General features: G+C 36.2%; 1 protein-coding gene and 1 long non-coding RNA gene across 2 annotated transcripts in view; one reads left to right on the forward strand and one right to left on the reverse strand.

Annotated features, from left to right (window-relative positions):
- LOC121367147 overlaps positions 1 to 20,479 on the forward strand; it is a 145,126-nt gene that overhangs the window by 33,962 nt on the left and 90,685 nt on the right. The window lies entirely within an intron of this gene.
- LOC121367144 lies at positions 458 to 5,342 on the reverse strand. The gene is made up of 3 exons (XR_005957330.1): positions 5,193 to 5,342; positions 4,043 to 4,093; positions 458 to 575 (listed from the first exon to the last, which is right to left on the reverse strand). It is a non-coding gene; the product is annotated as an uncharacterized LOC121367144 (long non-coding RNA).

The following is a 20,479-nucleotide window of genomic DNA, read 5'->3' on the forward strand; positions in this document are numbered from 1 at the left end:
TGCTGTATAAGTAAAGTATAGGTGAAGTTTAAGTGATTCACTGACATTTTACAAAAACGCTGTATAAGTGAAATATAAGTGAATATCAAAGACTGTGGTATGTTCTGTCCTGTCCGAGGTAAGATCATATAAAAGATGACTTGCTGCTTTTGAAACATGTAGAGAGCTTCCTCTGAAGACTATGGGTCAGAATTAATTATCAATTTAATTTTTTTACATCCAGCAGTTGGTGATGAACTAATCATTAAACATGAAAATAGGCAGCAATCTGTCCTTGGAGGCCACATTTCAATATTCTCGGGCAATTGCTGTATTAATGCCACCGCTTACACACCCTATCTGTAAACTAGCTGTCCACAAAACATAAAAATTGAAGCACAATAGTCTTAACAAACAAAGTGATGTTTCATTCTGACTCACTAATATATCTGAACAGTATATGCAAACAAATATTTTATAAATACTATATATATTTATTTCCAACTGTTAGATTGGATTATCTCACATCCATTTTCCTCAGTTATGTCCTGTTCAGTGTCATCTTGATATATGTCATCCAACATTCAGATGGGATTCTGAAAAACAAATGTAGTCTGGATAGATCTGCTATGTAATTAGCTATTGTTTATTATAAATGTAAACATTTAGTTCTTTCTGTTAGTTTTAAAAAGACTACCCTAGAGAATCATAGCGTACCAAGTTTCAGGTGTGGGGAAACAAAATTTCAAGAGAAAACAAACTAATTTTCAGTTAAATTTTCAAGTTTACTTTTTTACCTGGTATCAATCAAATCTCAAGGATAAAACACTTTGAAATATTCAATGTTGACCTTTAATTTTAATTATGAAGAAATCAAAAAATAAAATACATGATATATATTTGAATCTAAAGAATCTGTACCAATTTTCAGGCCTACAAAATATAAACTATTACAAAAAGATAAAGGGTGTTGGGACTGGGAGAGAAATAATGAAATTAAAAAAAAAAACCCATACATTTGTCTACATGTATTAGTTTGTACATGTCTTAGTTTGACTACATGTAGAGGCACTGATTTTCCGTTTCAGATTTTTCTCTTTTCAGTTTCATAATGTTACAAATTCCGTTTCAGTATTAAACAAAATCTGTGTTTGTTTCACACACACACCGCAATTAATTGCTGGTATAAAATAAATAAATATGCAATGAGGCAAAACATGTCAGTAGTTTGTATTTATTTTTGGTTTAAATTTAACCACGAATACGCCACGAGACAGACTTCGGACATTTTCAGTTTTCTTTACGATATGATCGGGAAAATAATTACAAACGATCACACTATAAACCACTTCCCTTGTATAATTTATTTTGAACAAAGCCTGGCATACAATATGCAATTATGGCATTCCTTTGTGAGATCGGAAATATGGCAATGCCGCAAATGTTAAAAATTAATAAGCAAACATAACATAATATATCTTTCACTTGAGTAAATGTCGGACAATTTTAGCTCACAATGTTTGGTTTTTCCCGTTAAATCGTCGGGAATAAGCGAAGAAAACACGACTGGTAAAACGTCTACTCTACATTAAACATTTGACGTAACATACAAAGGTACTAGTATCGTAGCGTAGCACAGGCAGATGTCAGTGTCCATAGTTTCTAGTTCAAAAAATAAATTTTAATTAATCAAATGCGCTAAAGTTAAATAATGTTTTTGGAAAAAAATCTGGAATTCCGTTTCAGATAGGTATTTCCGCGATTCCGCGATCGCGGAAAATCAGTGCCTCTATACATGTATGCATGCAACTCCTTTCAAGCTTTTCTTGTTCCATGACTGGTATATCGAAGGCTGTGGTATGTGATATCCTGTCTGTGCGATAGTGCATATAAAAGATCCCTTGCTACTAATGGAAAATTGTAGCAGGTTTCTTCTCGCTTAATTAATGATTAATTAATCATCGGCTATTGGATGTCAAACATTTGGTAATTCTGACTCGTAGTCAGCTACAGCTTTTCTAATGCAGCAAAGGGTCTTTTATATGCACTTTACCACAGACAGGAAAGCACATACCACAGTCTTTGTCCAGTTGTGGTGCACTGGTTAGAACGAGAAAAAGCCCTGCATGCTTGTCAGTGACCATACATGTGATGTCAGATGCTGTTCAAATGTAAACTGGAAGTTACTTTTTTTATTATTAAAATGTTTAATTCAAGATGCTCACTCAAGAATATGGGCGGACAAGGAAGAATTGAAAAAAATAAAATAATTCTAATGTTACGGAAAGTGTAAAAGTTATTATCCTGAAATAGATGTTTTAAAAATTACCAACCAACTGTCATGCAGAGATTGCATTTCCTACTAACCTGATAACACATGTTAAAGTAAATTTCCAAGTGATCTGGTATAACTATAAGGCGTAGTAAAAAAAAAAGGTTTGTTTCCGGTTACCCGACCGTCCCTAGATTTTTGGTGCCGACCCTAAACTTTTTTTAACCTCCCCCCCCCCCCCTTTTTCCACCTGTTTTATTTAATAATCCATTAATATCAATCCTAATTTTCGTCGACTCTAAAAACAACAACTGCAGAGAGAGGCCATGAGATCTGTCAGTCCAAGATCTCGTTACCAGAAGACCCGGAACACTTCGCGCAATTTTACTTCCGAAGAGTTCCAAATGAAAAGCTTCCGAGAGCCATTCGGAACTTCTCGTACATTTCCACGAAATATAAGCGTAGCGGAATGTGACGAGGTGTTCCGATTCCTTGAATGTCGTTTCATTTGAAATTGATTTAAATACATGTGTAATATTATTTTATTTGAATGAGCACATTTTTGACATTCTACTCTGTAAATGGAAGACGCCATTGACACCACATGCTCTCGGACATGTTCTCGTACTCATTCGGAACTACTCGGAACTTATGAATCCAATCTTCAAAATGTTACGCTAGTTTACTGTTAAAAAGCAGAATGATACAAATTTCCAGTCTATTTTGGTAGGGGAATTCCCTAAAACGTAATCGAACTTCTAGAAATACTGAGTTACGATTCAATGTTAAACGTAAAGAGTAAACATGAAAATAGCCGATTATGCTGAAAAGATTACTTAAATTAAATATTTAGACATCAACTCTATCAATATTTTGCATTTGTTTGACAAATAACCCCTGTATTTATTATTAAATATGATGATATCCATGGCATTTGAAATGAACTGGTAGTACCCAAAACCTTAAGAAATGACAACTCTTTTCACATTTAATAGTGTCTGCAGTGCTGTAGTTGTGAGGGGGTGTAACCATGTTGTGGATCAGACCTTTAAAAGCAAAAATACAAACCTGTTTTACCTCTTTGTCAACAGTGCAAAGATACTGTGCAGTGTCCTTATGGACGACCAAAAGGGAAACTGTTTTCCAGAAAATAGTTGTTTTCTTTTGATATCTCTGCTATGAGAAGTTAGTATGGAGATCTTTTTGTTAACTTATTTTGTTAATTTTTATTGACATCTTCGTTGTGTTCATGATGTACATTTTGTTACTGCAATACTGGCAATGAAATAGGCCGGGAAGATCAGTGTTGTTGCTGTAGTTGTGAGGGTGTATAACCATGTTGTGGATCAGACCTATGATATTAAAACTTTTTTCCAATGAACAAATTATAGTGTTATTTTAGTGTTATCGTAGTTTATAACCGTACCGTGTAGTATTAGACTTGGGTGGTGTTTACATTAATACCGATTGTGGTTGGACTAGGTTTCGACATGTAATGTCAGTTGCATTGTAACACAAAGAAAGAGCTTTTAATATATTAATCTGCTATACTATTCAGGAAATATTAGCTCGAAAATGGGTGTGAAAAAAAAGTTTTCCCTACCTACCTACCCTATTTGTTTTTGGCATGTAACAGGAACCAAACAATTTTTTTTACTTGGCCTAATCAAACATTTCTGAATAATTATGTATAATGGCTTATGGCATTGAACGACCACCTCTTACACATCAAGTCATGCATCTTAAAACAAGATTATTGTTTGTTAAATACATACCAGTCACAATACATACCAGTCACAAATATTTCCATAATATGATGACCAGAATGTGCTGACGATTTTTCTGGAAAAATAAAAATAAAAAATATATATATATATATATATAAAACTTGTGTTTCTTGTAATCAAAATAAATGTCCATTTCATCCTCATGCAAACCAATCCATCCCCAAAGGTATGTCAATATCCTATCCAAGAATTTTCCTGTGTCAGTTTAAGAGTTTTATAGTTTTTTTCAAAAGAGAAGACAAGCATTTTGAAAAGAAATTAACTGGCATGGGGCGAAAAGGCTTGATACCACACCCAAGTCAAAGTAATATGAAACAATTTTTATAATATAAATACAAAATGCAACCAAAGATGTGTTGTAAATATTTGGGGGCATCCATACCGACAGTTGGGGGTGAAGTGAACAGAGGAGTAAACAGGTAACACAAAATATAATGGTATAAATATTTTAATTTTATATATATTCTCAGCAAACAATAAGGAAGACTTGCCAAACAACCAATTACCTAAGCCAAAATCATTTTTATTACCTAACATAATATTAGGGGAGGGGGGCGAACCCTCATAGTTGGGGGTGAACTGACTGGGGGCGAACTGGTTTGGGGACGAAACATATGGTACCCAAAAACAATATATATTACTAAGTAAAATGAAAAATGACTGCTACTTGTGATACTTTAAATAAATTAAACAAATTAAAACTAAATTAATTTGTAAACAAAGACTGCTGACCTATCAGAGTACGTGAAACTGGTCATGTGACCTACATCACCCCCAAAAAAGCATTACTATCGTTGTAAAAATCTGTACCCATCGGTGAAATAACAACACTTTTTCTGTAATAAATGCATCAATTTGGCATCTTAAAATATTTATTTTGCATTTAAATGTATTATTTATGATGTCAATGTGATCTATGTGTATTTAAATCGCCCCCGAAAAATATGCCTTGATCGGCCATTTTGGAAATTTTCTGTGTCATGACCCAATGTTGCATCATGTAGAACACGTTGCATCATGTAGAACACGTTACATTCGTTCGATTGTCATCAAACATCACACAATATTAGAACAAATACAGTTAAAGATGTCAACTTAGGCCTATATATTAAAGGTGTCTAGAATAAGTAAGAAAATAGTAAAATCATGTTTACCTTTTTTCCCTTCCAAACGCGACGAAAATAGTAGGACATCCGAAACTTGATCGAAGTTCTTCATTTTCCGCCATAGCCAAGTATTCGGTAATAAACTGTGATTGTTTCTGCTCAATCAAAATGATCTTAAATCCAATTCATAGTGCAAAATACACAATGATTTTGTCATTATTTATTATTATTGGCAAACTGCAAATGGCGCGTTTTTCCCTGTTGTTATCTCTAAGCCAATCAAATCCCAGGTATGACTGTTCAGGAACCGACCAATCATATTATCGCTTTTAACCTTCGTTCGTCTTTTAAGACGACACAGACTTATAATAATAATAATAATTATTATTATCATAATTATGTACTAATCTAGCGCCTTTGTGGCCTTCTGTCTATTAAGCATTATAAATTATTACTCTGCATATGGCGTATGGCATCACCATTTTTTTTTTTTTTTTTAATACCAAAGCTCATATTTTTTCTAGCGAATATAGATAACGTTACCTAAAGCCTTAGTAAAGGTGTGGGTATTTAAAAAAAAAAAAATGTGATGACCCCATCACGAAGAATTCGTCCCCCCCCCCCCCCCCCCCCTAATTTTTTGTTTTTTTGTTTTTGTAGTTTCTATAAATGGATTTGTGAGGACCAGGGATGGGAGTGATACACCAGCTTACTTTATTTTTCTTCCTTGTGATTTAACAAAAAATTTTTTATTATTATGTGTGTGAAAATTCATATTAAAAAAAAAATATCAATCTTAATAAATAATAGACCAAAAGTAATGATACCTGAAAGGAAAGGGGGGGGGGGGCACAATCTGTTATAGTAATATCAATTCATTTTAATTTGTTTTTTGTGCCTATTTTCACACAATCTGGGTTAAAAAAAAAAAAAAAGTGGTGGTGGGTGGGTGTGAGACATACAGCATGAATACTGCATGGCTAGCTGGAACAACAGCACTGACAGCAACTGCCATATGTGTGTCTGTATTATTATAATAACAACAAATTAACAATAATTAAGATTTTTGTTAAAACAATTTTTATTGACTTTATTTTTTAAAAATTATTTATTTTATTATTTAATTGAAATTATAATTATATTATTATTTAGCAGCAATAATATATATATATATATATATATATATGAGATGTGAGTGGTAGCCTACCCTGTAATATTTAGTTTTTAGCCCCCCCCCCCACCCCCTAAAATAAATCCATACTGTGATCGATAAACATTGTGATGGGGATCACCTCCTCTCCCCCCCCCCCCCCCCCCCCATCAGCTAGTTTTTACAGATCTTTATTATGACAGGTGTGTCGGGATGAGGGAGTCTATTGAAAGCAAGGAGGTAGTATGGGATAATTACAAGATGATCCTGTTTTAATCATATATAACCATATGTATTGATACATATGGTTATATATGATATCCCATACTACCTCCTAATTGATACATATGGTTATATATGATTAAAACAGGATCATCTTGTAATTATTCCATACTACCTCCTCGCTTTCAATAGACTCCCCCACCCCAACTTTTATCTAAATCTGCTAAATGTATGTTTGGTTGTTTAGCCACTGTTCCCAATGAATTCGATAAATCCTGTGAGAAGTTATGAATTTTTAAAAAATAACCATGAAAATGTTTTGGACTTAGTTTTTTCCCTGTTCATTTGGAACACATCATTTCCTTTGAAAAAGGACCATCTCCAAACTAATATTTCACTTATATTTCACTTGTAGAAACAAACAAAAACATATCTAATTCCAGTTCACTTATACCACTGATAAACCACTTATAGGTGAAATATATGTGGAGTATCAGTGAAGTATCAGTTAACAATTTTTTTCACTTATACTTATACACACTGATACTTCACTTATACCAATATATAGGTAACTTATAAGTGGCGTATAAGTAAAGTATATTCCACTTATAAGTTTGTATAGGTTATTTCCGTAAGGGCCGACTCCAAACCCTGAGTGAGTGCTCCGCAAGGCTCAGTGGGTAGGTGTAAACCACTTGCACCGACCAGTGATCCATAACTGGTTCAACAAAGGCCATGGTTTGTGCTATCCTGTCTGGGAAGCGCAAATAAAAGATCCCTTGCTGCCTGTCGTAAAAGAGTAGCCTATGTGGCGACAGTGGGTTTCCTCTAAAAAAAAATCTGTGTGGTCCTTAACCATATGTCTGACGCCATATAACCGTAAATAAAATGTGTTGAGTGCATCGTTAAATAAAACACTTCTTTCTTTCTTTCTTTCATAGGTTAAATCATCTTTTCTGATACTGGTATTAAGACAATTGATGAAATGACAAAACCATAATACATGATCAGGGCTGTATCTTTGCAAAATGCAGAGTCGAATGGGCATTTGGCAAAATAGTCAATGATTCTATGAATCTCTATTTATAGTGCCTCATCTATGGTATAGGAGGATATCCACTCCCGAGGAAATCCTTTACTGGAGATTTTACCCCTCTTGCATCAGCATAAATTTCATTTTATCCCTCTTGCATTGCCAAAAAGAGGACTGCCACTTCCAAACTGTTCTACCTATAGTTCAGAAACCGTGAAAGTCAAGATGTATACCTTGGCTGTTCTAGCGTTTTGTCGTTACCCCTGTATTAAAAATGAGATTTATATTGTATAATTTAATGGTAATTTATAAAGAAACATTTTAGTTATACTCGATTTCTTTTTCAAAAAATGTTATTTGAGTTGGCATGGGTTTAAAACTTACTAACATGTTTTTATATGAATTGTAATTTTATCCATTATGAAGTTACATGTCAATTCATCGGTTTCCTTTTGAAGCAAACGGACTATATAAGGTGAGCACATGGTTATTAATCAACAAAGAACATTGTGGTTTTGATTTTTGCTGTGCATTTAAATTTCAATGTGATAATTGGAGGCCTAGTTGAATTTGAGAAGGGCCAGTAAGATTTATCTTCGACTGGCCTTGCTGGCGACTATGGTTTTCATGTTAATTTTCAACCCTGACATCTCAGGCTAAGTACAGTGAAGGACAATGCACCGGTCATACTTGGTATACACCAGTACTTGCTATATAAAATTTAAAGCTTATTATAAATAGCTGGTAACAACCTTGCAACAACCGCGTAACTACTGCATTTCAAGGTAGTATTTGGAACCTTTTTACAACCATGCAACTAGCTTGTTGCAAGCTTTTCTTGCATACATGCTTGCAACTAGCTTCTAGCAAGCTTGCCGCAGGCTTGCAACTACCTTGCAGCAAGCTTGCAAAATGAAAAATGTGCTTGTGGGAAGCTAGCGAGTTGAAGATATGCATGCAGCAAGCATGCAGCAATTATTTAAGCTTGCAAAATGAAAACATGCTTGCGGGAAGCTTGCAGAAAGCTTGCAGAATTACTGACTACCTTACGCAAGCTAAATGTTAGCTTGCAAATAGCTTGCATTGCTTGTACTACCTTGTAACAAGGTTGTAACTACAGTACACGAACCAACGATAGTGGCAATATCGGAGATCGGCTCGGCGGTTTTGGCGGTCTTGGGGGGGGGAAAAAGTTTCCAAACATTCGCCGATCAGCGGATCGGCAATTTTGTAAAATATTTATTTCAACAAGAATTACGTTTGCACTTCATCCAACGCGTAGAACTGTTCATTAGGATTATATTGACCATGTTTACATGCACATTGTTATTAACAGCTTCAAGTCATAAAAGTGAAACACCAATTTTTAAAAATAAATAAATAGTGAAACTGACTCACATGCAACTTGCGTCAGCTGTGGAAGAATTCATTATATATGATGGGGATCAGTTTGATCAGTTTGAGTTTTCGATGTGCCACCGATTTAAAAAAACAAATGGGGAGGGGGGGTGGTTTGAGGGACGGATGTTTAAAACCAAATTGGCTATCAGACTATTTTGTTCCACACCAGTAACAACTTGCTGCGATTCTGCAAATTCGCACCGGTCACTTTGCTGTGAATCTGTGACCTCTTTATCTGTCGGTTGTTGTTAACTGCCAATATGTTATAAATTTAATTTAATAAAAAAATAAAATAAAAAAAATAAACCCAACCTTGTATGCCACAGCGTTGACATACGTTTTAAAAGAATTATTAAATTATTATCCTAAAACTTCTGTTATTGATATATTCCGATTGGCATCTTAAATCATGCACTCTTATACTGACTATAATACATTTTAAAACCAAAACACATGATGTAATTTAACTGACCGACAACCCTTGTAAACAGCTGAAAAAGGAAAACTATAATGGAAAAGGAGCGTCACTGCATGTGTCGGGGGGGGGGGGGGGGTATTGTGGTTTTGAGAGAAAAGAAGTGAAATCGACAAATAAATGTGCATGTGGCTTGCCTACGTGACGTCTGTCACAAGCGGCTAACAAAAACTTCATTTTATTTGTATTATTATTACATGTATTATGATTTAGGGTGTTTTTTAAAATTCATTTCTCTTTTTCTTTTTCTGTTTTTGCCAATGCAGGCGCGTATGAAATAATGTTAGCAGGGGGGGTGTCTAGACTGGCGAGCTACGTTTATGGGGGGGATCTAACGGCCTACCGCAATAAGAGTAAACTTCACACGAGTGTGATTACATTTTGTATTTGATCTTGCGACGGCGTCCTAATTACTCGGCAAGTGCCGATCATTGTTCAACTAATTAAGCAGCCTGTCGTTCAGTCACATCCCAATCCGGTGTAGACAGAGGTAATTAATGCATGGACGGTTGTTTCGTTCTTGATTTTTGATCCGGAGTCCGGAGTAGACGAGTACGGATTAGGCAGAGATTTATACCTAAGAGATAAACGGTAGCTGGACGGGTCTTTAGAAATGGACCGGTTTACGCAGAGATCCGGATTACACAGAATCCAGTTTAGTCAGAGTCCAGTATATATATATATATATATATATATATATATATATATATATATATATATATATATATATATATATATATAATATATATATATATATATATATATCCCTCATTTACCCTGTGTTCCAATAGCTGTACCAGTATGCTTACTAGTATATCTTTTTTACCAACGGTCCTATGTTATTTTGTCTAGGAGCTTTCTTTTAATAACTCAAAACGTGTCAGCAATTACAAAAGGATCGAGTGCGGGTTTTATATAGGGCTGTCATTTACATGTTCATTTGATTTTGATTTGGAAAAACGTGTAATCATAAAATATGCCATTTCTCTCCAATAACCGTACATGCACAGTTGTGCGTTTACCAACCCGATTTACGAAAGTAATTTGGGTGCAGGTTTGTCGGGTGTGCGACCTGCCCCCCCCCCCCACACACACGCACACAGATAGAGGGGTTCTGGGGTTATTTACTTTTATTTTATTTTTATTAGGGTCTTTTACTTCAAATATATCAGTTTTGACTGATTAGTATTTACAACATTGTGACGATTTAAAAAAAAAAAAAAAAAAACGCCAAACAACAACAACATTTTAATTCAAATTTTGTCTCGCAGCTGTTCCTTTTTAAGCATAGTACCTAGTGTAGGCATAGTACCTAGGTCCCCATCATCGAACAAAATGTGTTAAAGGCTTAAAAAGCAATAATAATAATAATTATATACAATTATGCTCCCCACAACCTAACCACAATCCGAAGTATGCAAAACATTTATCTTTTACAGTCTTGTTTTGCCTGCCTTACAGCAAACCACCAGACATTTCGAATACACAGACTCCAGACGTCTCGAATACACAGACTCCAGACGTCTCGAATACACAGACTCCAGACGTCTCGAATACACAGACTCTCAAAGGAAGCAAATCACCACACCGTGCATGGGTGGTCATTCCCTCTTTTCCACGTGTTATATGGGATGGCCGGTAATTGTAAAAGGTGGGAGAAAATAGGTGTAATTGGGCCGGCAATGGGGCACAACTAGGCCAGTTGGTTCTGTCACATAAAGAAAGTACTGGTATATCAGGCCCATATGCAGGCTTTTTAATGGGGCGGGGGTGGGGGTGGGTGGGTGTGGAGGTGCGAATTCCTCGTGCTGGGACCAACAATGGGTAAGACTCGATAAGAATAACGTTATCTTAATTTGATAGAAAAAAAACTGTAGATCTTGGTTAAACATTTTTTTAATAATAATAATTTTTTTAAATCGACACCATATGCGCACGGTATCAACCGATGGTAAATATATACATGGAAGATGATGCTACGGTACTACATGTAGCAACTGAAATTTTAGATGTGTACTCTGCTTTTATAAAGTCTAGGCACGGATTTATAGATTGCCCCTATCCCCTTAATTAAAAAAAACCCTACTTATATCCGCGCCTGGATGTTATTTATATAGTTGCGATCTATCAGCAGTGATGACAGTAAATTGTCCTATCTTCCTAGAAAAATCAATTAATCAATCAGTAAAGTAAAAAATAAATGAGATGACGAAGATTGGTTTCATCCACACTTACCGGGTAATTTACTTTGTTTTTAATTTATGATATTTGGACTGTCTTTGGATTTCTTTCTCTTTTTCAGGTATTTAATACAGTAAGTTCAAAACCAAATAATAAGAAGACAAAGCAGAAAGACCGTTACAGTAGTGTCATATATATTTTATGTATTTGTAGAATAAAATAAAATTACCAAGATATATTAACCAAAAACTCATTTAATGGTTAAAGAATTTAACCCACCCCAATAATGAATAATGAAATTAAATATCCCAGAATGCACCCACAGACATCTTGAATTAACAAAAAAGAGAGAAGAAAGTCTATACATCATTTATGTGGCATGTAATCGGAGGGGACTTTGTTTTCACTAAAGTGAGTTACAGACTATTCCACCCCGAAACCCCCCCCCCCTCCACCCAATAATTATTTACCGTTATGCTACCCACAACTGATACTGCTGCAACAACCCCACCCCCGCCCCTTTTCTGACTCAGTAGAAGCGTACGTCTCTCTTCTTATCATCGGAACGAGTACTACAATTGCAATGCCTTCAACAACCCCCCCCCCCCCAGTATGGACATTTTTTTTAAATAACCCTATAAATGCACATTCAGAACACATTTGGTTCTTATTGACGAACACAATTTGAGAACACTGTTCTAAAATACATTAATTGTCTTCATTTTTATTTTTGATGAACCCTCTAAATTTGTGCCCAACTTTTAATCTAGTGTACGTTTTTGGCCGAATTAGACTAAATGTATTGCATATTTCAGTCCATCGCATTTCCCCTTCCCCTCCTACTATGTAACCATTAACACAGGCACCAAGCGTTAGCCAGCAGAACAATACTGTCGAATTACGTACTTTACATGAACATGCACGCTCTTTGAACTGAATACACATTACGCAATAGGGTTTTATGGCTCTTTGCTGTGTAGCTCTGTACTTGCTTTAGTGGTCTGTATGGAGAGATGGTAAGAAAACATGTACGTACACCTGGTTGCGATGCAATACACATGAACATGTACATGTGCAGACTATGACATAAAGACAAGTTTGTCAACTGGATTTCGAATAGGGGGTTGGTTGGTGTGGGTTTTTTGGTTGTTTTTTTGGGGGGGGGGGGGGGGGGTATCTTGCTTTGATTTTGCAAGGACTGCGGTCACGAACAAGCTTCATTTTGTCAATCCAATCTTGGAATAGTAGCAGTCCTCTTACTGCCGGTGCAGGAAGGATGAAGTTGTCTTGTGCCTTGCTCAGACGCATTCATTTGAGTCTAGAATCGTGGTCGATCCCCGCCAGTGGGATTATGTCTCGTTCCAGCTACTAAGGCATGGGTATGTACTATCATGTGGGGTGGGGGTGGGGGGGTGGGGGGGGGGGGGGGCAATATTATAAATAATAAAATTGAAGTGGATATTTTATTTTCGATTTTGGGAGGGGGGTGGGGGAGGGATACAGTCTATAACAATGACCGCGGAGTGTATTTGAAAGGGGGGCATGGTGTCGGTCCAGAGTAACTGGAAATGTGGGAGAATGAGGACTATTAGGTCGGATATTAACATTTATTCCATTGATAATAATATAACGTTGGATAAAAATGGGAATGACATGGAATTGTACCCAAAATACACCAGATTCTTCTTCGTAGTCTTTTATTTTTTATTTTTTGTACTTACTGTAACGCCTGAAAAAGAAGAAGAAAATAAATCAAAAGATAAACCAGTAAAAGATTTAGCGTGGATGAAATAAATCTTAAGAAGTTTTCCCAAAATAAAATTGTATGGATCAAATTAACGGGGACTATACCGGGTCCGCAACAAGAACAAGAACGGCACTAGATACAGCCTATATCCAAGTTCCTTTTGGAAATCGCGCTCATACACATTTACATATTAAAAAAGCAGCTCGCAGACGAAACGACTCGTGATCGTTGGTCAAATCGGCGGTAAACATACATGTATAATGATATTGGTACAACTAGTGGAGAATACACATGCAAAATAAAAGCTCCAGATAAAACCTGTAACCTAAGTTCCTTTTGCAAATCACGTAAACACATTTACGTAACTAAGCATATCGCAGACCGGCGATCGTTTGTGAAGTTGGCGGTATAAACACACTAGTGTGCATGTATGGCTACTGGTAAAAAAAACAAAGGCATATTTCATTATGGGGTGTTTTCCCAAATCAAATTGAATGGATAAAATTATCATATAAATATATTTGACATAAAAAACCCAACAAAAAACAAACCTAATAGTAATAATAACAAAAAGCACAGGAATATTTTCCCCAAATCAAATTGTAACACACACAAAAAAACAAACAAAAAAACAACTGTAGAGAGATATCTACAACGACAGCCCTAGAAAAAGAAAATATACACATAACTGTAATACAAACAGCCCCTGTACCGAAGTTCTTTTTGGAAATCACTCCAACACACATTTATTTAACAAAGCTCGTAAACGACATGTAACCCGCAATCGTTGGTCAAATCGGCGGTACACGTTTACAGGTAATATTGGTACAATTAGTGGAGGAAAAAGGTAATGGGTGATAGAGAGAATACATCTGCAACAACAACAGCTCCAGATAAAACCTGTAGCTATGTTCCTTTTGGAAATCACGCCAACACACATTTACATAACATAATTCGTAAACGACATGTAACCCGCGATCGTTGGGTTGTTGGTCAAATCGGTGGTACACGTTTACAGGTAATATTGGTACAATTAGTGGAGGAAAAAGGTAATGGGTGATAGAGAGAATACATCTGCAACAACAACAGCTCCAGATAAAACCTGTAGCTATGTTCCTTTTGGAAATCACGCCAACACACATTTACATAACAAAGTTCGTAAAGACATGTAACCCGTGATCGTTGGGTTGTTGGTCAAATCAACGGTACACGTTTACAGGTAATATTGGTACAATTAGTGGAGGAAAAAGGTAAATGGGTGATAGAGAGAATACATCTGCAACAACAACAGCTCCAGATAAAACCTGTAGCCATGTTCCTTTTGGAAATCAAGCCAACACACATTTACATAACAAAGTTCGTAAAGACATGTAACCCGCGATCGTTGGGTCGTTGGTCAAATCGGCGGTACACGTTTACAGGTAATATTGGTACAATTAGTGGAGGAAAAAGGTAAATGGGTGATAGAGAGAATACATCTGCAACAACAACAGCTCCAGATAAAACCTGTAGCCATGTTCCTTTTGGAAATCAAGCCAACACACATTTACATAACAAAGTTCGTAAACGACATGTAACCCGCGATCGTTGGGATCGTTGGTCAAATCGGCGGTAAACATATACAGGTAATAGTGGTTTAATTAGTGGAGGAAAAGGTAAATGGATGATAGAGAGAATACATCTGCAACAACAACAGCTCCAGATAAAACCTGTACCCATGTTCATTTTGGAAATCACTGCAACACACATTTATTTAACAAAGCAGCTCGCAGACGAAAGGACCAACGATTGTTGATAGTTGGGATCGTTGGTAGATTCGGCGATGAACATACAATGAAACATAGTTTTGTAGGCACATTTTATTATTATTAATATTGACAAATTTAACGAATGAATGGATGTTTAACGACGCCCCAGCACAAAAATACACAGCGGCTATTGGGTGTCACAAATGTTAAGTATATGAAAACATTTATATATTTACGTAAAACCACAATATAATACATAAATCAAGGTAAGTATATTTTAAAACTTTGTATAGAAGTGTTTTTAAAACTTTACAATTAATTACGGATGGAGTTTAAAAGATTCTAAAACATTTGTTCCCAAATATATAATTTCTTGTTGGCTTGAGATGATCACACTCCACCAAAATGAGGCACACAGTCAGTGCACACTGACAATGTCTACACTGAAGGGGGGGTGTCCTTTAAAATACATGAATGCGTCAAATATGTATCGCTGATGCGGACACGGCACAAGACTACTTCATCCTTCCTGCACCGCCTGTAGGATTGCTGCCACTCTCCTAGGAGTGGCGTGACAAAATGGGGGGGGGCAGGGGGCATGCCCCTCCCCCCAGTCCCTGGACATTTTTACGTTTTCGCTTATTAATAACATTAAAAAGGTTCCCAATGAGGTGGACCGTGTGTGTGTGTGTCACAGCCCGCCCCGCTTGTACTCGAGGACGAAAATGAATAAAGGTAAAAATATGACACTTGTGTCCCGTCTCCACACTATGGATGCTGAAATCCCCCACTAGAAGTTGTGCACGCTCCCCCAGATATTGTTCCTACGGACATGGAAACCTGCTCCCCGCCGCATAGCTGCCCGTGACTTTTGTCACGTAGGCAAAATAAAACATTATTTTAAAATATTTTTAATTTCCCATCTAACTCGCAGTATCGCAGTATTCCCCCCCCCCCCCCCCCCCCCCCGCACTATCCTTTTAAAAACATTTTTATTTTATTGTATTCACTTTCTTTTTTTATTATTATTTATTTTACTTTTTTAAATACAACAAACATAAAAACAGATTCGATTTCCCCTTACAAATGAAATGAACTTCCCTGCTGTGCCAAATATCACATACGCAAAACCAAGCTTATTCTTTCTCTCCCCCCCCCCCCCCCCCATCCATTTTTGTCTCGATTTCATGTCTTTTGTTAGTAAACCGAACTCTGCCTTCTCCATACACTCCTTTTTATTGTTTGCTTATTGTAATCGTTTCCCTTTGAAAGATTTACAAGGGTTAATGGTCAATATACATTTATTATTTAGTTATTATTTTCAGTGTAGTGCGAATGCCTTGCTAACACGTATATCGCGATTTAAAAAAAAAAAAAAAACCCAATGTGAAATAAATATATTATAATTTTTTTTATTTTTTTTTTAATCATCACGTAGTGTATACTCTGCTACATAGTGTAACTGACAACCTCCGCGGCAATTGACAACAAGAAAAAGGTTAGAGGCTCAAATCAAGTAGCTCGTGCACGATCGCAGTGACCGTCGATCAACCGTCTAACAGGAATTTTAAGAAATTTTCCCCGACAGTCTAGACGCCGTCTAGCTTGGTCGGAGTCGCCGTCTAGACGCCATTATGGTTGGTTCGTGTACTGTACCTTGCGACAACCTTGCTGCAAGCATGCATTTTTGTTTGGATATGCATGTACCAGCTAAAAAGAAAGCAGCACTGGATCTGTATTTCTGCAAACTGCCTAAAGCTATGTTTCCATTAATGTGGTTGCGGTCCAGGTACGGGTGCGTCAAATATCGCACAATGTTGTTTCTATTGTAAATGTTTACATTAATGCGATTTTTGTATGGTGTCTGTGCGCGAACGAATGCAATTTTTTTCGATTGGATTATGGAGTGATTCAAGAGAGCCCGCATAGGAATTGCACACAGGATACCCCTGGATCGTAGGGGTTTGCCCAAATATTTCAACTATGTCTCGTCTACTTACAATGACAATATATATATAAATATACAGTCGAACTTGGTCTAACGGGCACCTCTCTATATAATGACCACCTGCCCATAACGGTCACTCTGGAACACACACACACACCCCAACACATTTCGTTCTTTATTTGACTTCTATAGAACGCCCACCTGTCCAATGCAGCCAGCGGCCACTATTTTGCAGCAAATATAAGATCTGAACCTGCTTTAGTGGCCAAAATATTCCCCCCCCCCCCCCCCCCCCCCCCCCCCCCCCCAATTTTTTAAATTCTTCCGACCATATATGATCGTACAGCGATTTAGTTCCCAGTAAATCCCATTGTTTTCTGCAAAGCCGCCATCGTTGTGTCACATGACCGGAAAGTTTGGCGATTTGATTCGAACGACTCGGCAAAGAACAAACTTATTTTGATGTTATTATATGATGTTATTGTCGAAAAAAAAGTATATGTCTATTAATACTAAGCATTATTTTAATCCTTTTGTTAATTTGGTAAATGTCAACAGCTGTTCGGTTCGGGCCATTGTATAATTTGCATTCGATCAGCTCGAATCGTTTCTCCATAACAAGGAGACTTCTCATATTGGCTGTAGCCTATGAAAGCAGAATGTAATACAGTATCTCATTGTTGCGGTATTATCAAAGCATGGTGCCTGAGTAGTCCCTACTGTCAACCGGGCATGATTGTAGTTCACGAGCAGTTTGCATCTACCGGCAAACATTAATGAATTTAGTTAAGCTGGTATGCTTTGGTAAATCGCAACCTTTTTTTACCAAAATTGTTTTGTTTCGTGACGTAATCCCAATTCAAGTACCATACTAATGGATTAGTGGTAACATAAAACTAATAATGAGTTAAACATGTCACTTGAGTAATAAATCACAATTCAAAAAAGTAAATTTCAGTATTGTATTTATTTATGAACCAACTGCCACCGAAAAATCTTTCTGCCTTAAACTTTAGAACAACGAGTGAAAGTTATCAGGAAGTGTAAGAAAGATAGCAGAGCAATTTGGAGGAATGGGGACATGTTCCAGATGTGCAGTGAGTTATACAACTACATGTATCAGTGGGGGGCACGTAAACCCTCCCCTCATACTTCTGATTCTAATTATTATTAATACATTTATATACTTGGAATGCCCATTATATTCTGATTATAGGGACCAGTTTATACTAGTCATATTTAATAGTATGTCTGCTGATGAATTTTTCAGTTTTGTTTACTAATTGCTTGGAGGCTCAATGGTATGATGGGTATGAGTGTCACAACAAAAATTATTATAATTGTTAATAAATATATACAATATATATAATATTAAAAAATACAACAGAAAGAACAAAGGACATAGTAAAATAGCCCAAGCACTTTCAGCTATTCTTAATAACTTCAGGGACAATAAAATATTATTACAGTTAATACATATATATATCTGTATATACCTATTATATGCATACTAATTATTCTTAATATTACTATTATTTGCAGTAGAAGTATTTTAATATTTGGTAAACGATTTATTCTATTTTAGTTTATAGCTTGTAAAAATTTGTCGCACTTATATCTATGTATATCTGTATATATATGCCAGTGTTGGATAGCACAGGAGGATATGTTCTATGACATGAAAAGACATGGTTCTGGTACACTCCTTGTTGGTACTAAGTTTATAATATGCATCAGTGCTTCCTTTTGTTTATTTGTTGTTAGTGTGTGTGTGTGTGTGTGGGGTGGGGGGGGGGGGTGCTTAGGGGGTTTTAAAATTATTTTCTGTATCAAATTGTATAGTACTGTCATAATAAGCTCTTTTTCTAACAATAAGTATGTTGCATCTTGGAATCCATGACTGGGCTAATCGTAGTTGGTAGCCACATTAATGGAAACACAACAAACGCGAGCACCTGCACTGCAATCGGACACATGCACCCGGCCCGCAGCTGCATTAATGGAAACATAGCTTATCTGGCTACAACACTGTGAGCTCTTTATAGGGTTATGCAAAACAATAGGTATACTGCATAGAGATGACGATAGTTGAACAGTTTTAGTGATTCCTAACATGGGAACTCAGCAAATATTGATTTAGGAATAAAAATGGCAGCCACCAAATTGTTGGTCTCTGCATGCACAGTAATGCAGATTGCACATTATTAAGCAATCTTCAGTGTAACATTGTCAAGAAGAGTTGTCTTTGCAAAACAATATACACCAGCTGACAACATATACACATGCAGACTGCACTGATGACTCTACCTGTGAATGATATAGCAATACACCACCATGCATAATCATTCCACCAAGTGTGATTTCGAGAAAACGCTTGATTGGTATGGTTTACCAAAACTGATGAACAGACTTTGTTTGCTTTGATCAAAAATGGCTGCATATCCTGGTGTGCACCAGTCGACCCCTATCATGTGCTTCAAAGTGCTCATGTCTTGACATGCAGCATCCAAATGTAGGGCAATATATATCCAAGGAATGCACCAGATGATTTTGTTGCATGTGTAGATCCACCAACGCAAGTTATATCAGTTGAGAATGAATCTGAAGACACGTAGTACAAGTATGTACAACACATTGAGGTCATTTTGTGAACTACTCACATATTTTTAGCAGGAATTTTGCTACTAAAACATTCTTTCATTTACCCATTCATTCATTTATCCATTCATTCATTCATTCATTCATTCATTCATTCATCCATCCATTTATACACTCACATTCATTCATTCATTCATTTATACACCCTCTCACTCACTCACGAATTCATCTGTTTGTTAATTTATTCAGATCTTAGTTGTTTGTTGATGCTAATAGTTGTATAATGACCATAATACATTAATACTTGCAGTTAACAATTTGCAGTTATATTTTATTTCAGTAATTTTCAAAACAAACTAACTTCCGTATTTTTCGGCATATAAGCCGCTACTTTTTTACTGTGAATTGCAAGGTGCGGTTTATAAAACGGTGCGGTTTATTTATGAATTTTACATAACCGCTGTGCATATAAACCAGAACCTTTTTTTTTTTTTCATTCTCATAATAATAATATAGCATACCAAATGACTGGGACTGAAGTACAGTCAAATCCACTTATTTGGATGTGCCTCGTGCAACAAAAATATATTCAAATAAGCAGCATATTCAATAAACCGAAGGTACGATTTCGACATACGATATACCCAATTAAGACCTCTTGTTGATTTATGCAAACCCTAATTATGATTCTCCCAATTTGGGCCTCATGACATGTGGAATTTTCGTCAGAAACAGGTAAGTATTTTGTGTTAATAAAATACTGATTCCAAGTTCCATATTGTGACTGTTATCATTATCAAGTTTGTCTATAAACTTGATAAATACAAGAGGC

This window comes from Gigantopelta aegis, unplaced genomic scaffold, assembly GCF_016097555.1.
Source record: "Gigantopelta aegis isolate Gae_Host unplaced genomic scaffold, Gae_host_genome ctg947_pilon_pilon:::debris, whole genome shotgun sequence".
Taxonomy (NCBI): Eukaryota; Metazoa; Mollusca; class Gastropoda; order Neomphalida; family Peltospiridae; genus Gigantopelta; species Gigantopelta aegis.